The following is a 6070-nucleotide window of genomic DNA, read 5'->3' as shown; positions in this document are numbered from 1 at the left end:
AAAGGCCAAGAGCAAGATGACATTGTCAGACACTGAGCCATACCTTTGGAGGACGGGAGGTTTTCTAGAAAGAGTTGGATTGGGGCAGATCCTGTCATGTCATCTTCCTGTCCTCACATAGATTCACTCTCTTCACACCACACACTATGTTCTGTTCACAGCCTTTTGTCATGTTGAGCTGGGGTCTGGACCTCCTTCAGAGGAGCAGGGATCTCCAGCTCCACAAAGCCTGATAATACATATGATTTGGCCATTTAATTGTAAGCTAAAACAGTCTTTTAAGTATATCTGTTTGCATTGTGCTATTTGTCTTACTAACTTTTACTAATTTTTAGTAGCTTGTTTTGCTACTTCCCTCTTGCAATACTGGAGTATTGTGGTAGTCATTGAAAATCCCTCTATCTACACAAGTCCCCAATCCCTGAGATCTAATGCTTGAAGATCTGATGTGAAGCTGATGTAATAATAACAGAAATAAAGTGCATAATAAATGTAATATGCCGGAATCATCTCCAAACCATCACCCCACACTCCATGGTCCATGGGAAAATTGTCTTCCACAAAACCAGTCCCTGATACCAAAGAGACTGGGGACTAGTGATTATCAAACCATAACGTACAGAGGGCAAACGCAGGCGTTCACAGTGTGCCGTTGATTTCCTGCATGATTTGGCCTGTGAGACCCCCTGACATCAGTGGCAATGCCCAGAGGAACAATGGAGAAGCTTGATGGGCACAGAAATACTCTAGCGGGATACAACAGTATCACCAGCAGGACATGGTGATACCAGGAACTCCATGCCAAGGAATGCAGAAGAGAATCTTAGGAACCAACAGAGTAACCACTAGAATATTCAGACAAACCTTTGTTTCAATTTGAGCATGACTTGAGGTTCTATAAAGTGAAGACCAAAGCCGAAAGACTGAAGAGGTTACCATACCACGTGTGTGTGTACATGCATACTGTCTCTTCAGTCGTGTCTGACTCTGTGCAACCCTATGGTCTACAGACCCCAGCACCCAGGCTCCTCTGTCCATGGGGACCTTCCAGGCAAGAATACTGAGTGGGTTGCCATGCCCTCCACCAGGGGATCTTCCTGACCCAAGGATCAAACTTGCTTTTCTCATGTCTCCTGCATTGGCAGGGGGGTTCTTAACCACTGGCGGCACCTGGGAAGCCCACCATGCCCACATCTCTACCCAAAGACAAAGGAGGTCTAGAGATACTAACATTTAATCCATTTTTTTAAAAAAGCAGGATGTAATAACATTCATGTAACAATTTGAGTTGTGTTAGAGAAATTTGGGTGCATATTTTAAAACCTTAATGATATAGAAGACAAGGTTAACAGCATTAACTTCTGGCTAGTAGGTTTGTGAGTGACTATAGGGATTTTTTTTTCTTTTTGCTTAATTATACAATCAATATTCTTATAATAACACAAAGTATTAAAGTTATACAGTTACAATTGTTCAAAATTTATGGTTTACTATATATGTGTGATTTAAGGAACTCAAGTTTTCAAGCATCATTATTTATTGGTTTAAGCCTTTCTCATAGCAACAAGTTGTTAAAGAAATAAATATGTATATAATGGTACTCAAATTATATATTAATCATGTCTTAAAGGAATAATAGTGTTCATGATTAAAATACAAGAATGTGTGTATTAGTCACTCAGTTGTGTCCAACTCTTTGCGACCCCATGGAATTTTGCCCACCAGGTTCCTCTGACCATGGAATTCCATAGGCAAGAATACTGGAATGGGTTGCCATTCCCTCCTCCAGGCGATCTTTCTGAACCTGGGTATCCTGCATTGCAGGCAAACTCCTTACCATCTGAGCCACCAAGGAAGCCAAAAATACAAGAATATTGTAGTGTATTTTGCTATCTAATACAAATATTCTTCAATAATAGTTATTCACTGTATTGGCTAATGTTTTTTCAATCTACCCTTATTCTATTACTTTAGCCTGTATTATGAGGAATCAATATTGTCAACATCACTGACTGTGAGGAACTGCAAAACTCGGGTTCTTTAGTTCTGGGACCCAAATCCCAGCAGTAGCTCAACTGACCATCATGCTCACCAACATAGTTCTCACGAGAACAATTATTTTAGCTGAAAGTCAGGTTTTTCTAAACACAGAGTAGAAAATCCATGATTCTATTTAGTTATTCCTTTAACAAAAAGCAGAATTCTATAATATGCTTAAGTACAATCCATCTCCATTTATATTAAATTTAATATATTACTCTTAACTTTAGTTAAACATAATTTATTCAATGACTAATAAGGGTTCAAAATATCCAACTATTTGTTCCATGAAGGGTCACATATGAAAAAGTGCCATATTTTGAGGATTTTCTTTGTAATTCATATTTTCTCTTTGTTGTGCAAGCATTGAAGTTTTCATAGTCACAACTCAAGATATGTTTTAAGAAAGATATAACAATACATCTGTTGGATGGCCAACAGAAACAACCACCTATAATCCTCAGACCCCAGAGTGGTGCACACCAAAATGGGAAGATAGAGTTATCACTTACTATCATTGAATTGTAAACTAACAATGAGTAAATTTACTGCCTTCCTCTCTTTCTGATGAGGTACAGTCTGAAATGGAATGACCTCATATCAGACCCAGTAGAATGAAATGGCAACCCACTCCAGTACTCTTGCCAGGATGATTCCATGGACAGAGGAGCCTGGTGAGCTATAGGCCAAGGGGTCACAAAGAGTCGGATAAGACTCAAGTGACAGAGCTCACAATGGAATAGTCTATTGATTTTTAAAAAGTATCTGATGAAAATTTAATTTAGTTAACTTTATTAAATAGAGAGCTATATAAAGACATAGCATAAATGCTGCCATCTGAAACAGTGAACTTTTATTCTGGGTGATGGATGTCTATTTATAGATGAGTTTTCATAATTTTGGCCTCTGTACTTCTGATAAATAGAGTTTCCATCATGGTATTCAAGAACAACGTGCTTACAATAATCCTACAGCAAAAGTCATAATCATAATCAACATTATCAATATCATCCTAGTTATAACAAGTAAACTCTAACCAAGAGCCGCAGTTTTAAAGCTCACCTTTGCCTTAAGTCCTGGCTCTAGCATTCTCCTGCCATACAAAACAATCTTTTAAGAAATAATATTCGAAATTAGAGGCATAAACTGACAGTAAAAATCAACTAAGATTTTTTAAAAAACATTTCTTACTTGCGCTTTAAACTATAAGAATATAAAGGTATGATGAAAGACACAATTGATATACTGATATCAATTGTGATACTGATATATTGATATTGATTTTATATTGCTCATTAAAAAGAAAAATCTCATATTGAAGCCTCTTCCTTTGTGACTTACTCAGTATCCTTGAACATGATCATTATTAGTCTGTTATAGTGAAACTCTTCCATTAGAAAATAAGCTACAACTATGGACTTGGATGTATAAAAATATTAGCAGTAGGATAAATTTACTCATAGTACTGAAGTTAAAAATTGTTAAGTGTAACTAAAGAGGAAGAAAACATGCAGAGATTCACTGAAACTCTGTCATAAGCAATACATAATAAGTGGAAACTGCATGTTCTGTAGCCATGAAAAATTTTATTGAGCTGTATTTTTAATCAGAGCCTACAGGCAAAATGTATGCCCAGGAGGCATGTTCCAGGTGTGACGGGTACTTGGGTAATGACTGCAGTGACAGGGAGAAGACTGTAGTTATAAACCAAAGCATAATAGCTGGGAAAACTGGACTTGTTAATCCTGTCTGAAACATACCAATCACACTTCCCGCTCAAGTCATGACTGTAATTACAAAAATGAGAGGATAATACAATACATTTATTATACGGATCTAGAATATAGCTGTGTTGAACACTGTTTAAACATTAACATTAAACTAATCTGTGTTAGAGGAACTAATGGGCAGAAAGAGTCAACTAAGAATATATAGTTGCAGGATCAATTAAATCAATTAAAGGATCAATACAGCAATGACTAAAACACAGAATAATGAAATCATTAAAGAACAGGCATTACAAAGAAACCAGTCCTCCTTTGACTCAGGCATATACATGAGAAGTATTCATTAGAGAAAACAGGTTAAAAAGTCAGTATCCATTGTAATACTCTCTATGTGTTTGCCTTTTCAACCTCTTAATGGTGTCATTTCAAGGTCATTTAACTTTGTTCTAGTCCAAGTTATCAAATTTTTGTCATAAATTATACCTTTGATAGAATATCTATGAAATATTAGCTTAACCAAAGGTCATGAAGATTTTCTTCTATGTTTTATTCTAGAAGTGTCATTGTTTCACATATTGCACTTAGGTCTATGGCCCATCACTACTTACTGAGACCAGACTTTCCAGTTGGATTATCTTGGCATATTTGTCAAAAATCAATTGTCATAGATTTAATATAGTTAAGAAGACAATACTCCAAAACTTGATCTACAGATTCAACATAATCCTTATCAACATTTGAGTTGTTTTATTCTTTTTTTGACATTTGACACATTGATCATAAAATTATGTATAGCTGAGAGGAATCCAGAATATCTAAAGAATTCTGAAAAAGAAAAACAAAGCTGTAGAGATCAAACTTACTGATTTTAATACTTACTACAAAAGTACTGTAATTGACACAGTGTGGTATTGGCTTAAGGATGGACATATAGATCAATGAAATAGAATTGAGTGTCCAGAAATAATCCCTTACACTTACTGATTTTCAACAAGGGTGCTGAGACCACTCCATGGAGGAAGAAAAGCCTTTTCAACAGATGGTTCTAAAAAAACTATATTAGCCACACACACATACACACACAAAATGAAGTTTGAACTCTTTTATCCATACATAAAAATTAACTCAAAATGATCATGGACCTAAATTTTGGATCTAAAACTATAAAATTATTTGAATAAAATATAAGAGTAAATCTTCTTGACCTTGATTATGAAAAGCCTTCAGAGATATGATACCAAAGCACAGGAGATAAAGGAAATATTAGATAAACCGAACATCAAAATTAAAAACTTTTATGCTGTGAACTATATCATCAAGAAAGCGGAAGGATAATCCATAAATGGGATAAAATAATTTTAAATCATATAACTGATAAGGACATTGTAGACACAGATGTAGAGAATGGACTTGTAGACAGAGCAGGGGAAGGAGAGGGTAGGACAAAATGAGAAGGTAGCATTAACATACAGACGCTATCACTTGTAAAGGAGACAGCTATTGAGAAACTGCTATATAACACAAGGAGCCCATTCTGGTGATCTGTGAGGACCTAGAGGGCTGGGATGGGGGTTGGGGAGGGAGGCAAAAGAGGGAAGGGGTATATATATAAAATTATATATTATATAATATAATGACAATATAATATATTGTATATATAATTATGACGGATTCGTGCAGCAAAGACCAACACAGCATGATAAAGTAATTTTCCTCTAATTAAAAAAAATTTAAAATGGGCAAAGGATCTGAAGAAGATATACAAATGACAAATAAACATGTGAAAATATGCTCATTAGGAATATGCAAATAAAAAACAAGGAGATGCTAGTTCACATCCACTAGGATAGCCATAATGAAAAAGATAATGAGCATTGGTAAAGATGTGGAGTAACTGGAACCCTCATACATTGCTGGTCAAAATGTAATATGATACAGCTCCTTTAAAAAATTGTTTGGCAGCTCCTGAAAATATTAGAGTTACCATGTGTATATGTGTGCTAAATTGCTTCAGTTGTGTCCAACTCTGTGCAACTCTATGGACTGCAGCCTGCTAGGCTCCTCTCTCCATGGGATTCTCCAGGCAAGAATACTGGAATGGGTTGCCAAGCCCTCCTCGGGATCTTCCAAACCCAGGGATCGAACACACATCTCTTGTGTCTAACCTTCATTGGCAGGTGGATTTTCTACCACTAGTGACACCTGGGAAGGCCAAGAGTTACCATAAAATCCAGCAATTCTACTCCTAAGTATCTATCCAAGAGAAATTAGAAGATATGTCCACACAAATGTTCATAGAATTA

Source organism: Odocoileus virginianus, chromosome 25 (genome assembly GCF_023699985.2).
Source record: "Odocoileus virginianus isolate 20LAN1187 ecotype Illinois chromosome 25, Ovbor_1.2, whole genome shotgun sequence".
In the NCBI taxonomy this organism is placed as follows: Eukaryota; Metazoa; Chordata; class Mammalia; order Artiodactyla; family Cervidae; genus Odocoileus; species Odocoileus virginianus.
Note: the sequence above shows the minus strand (reverse complement) of the source record.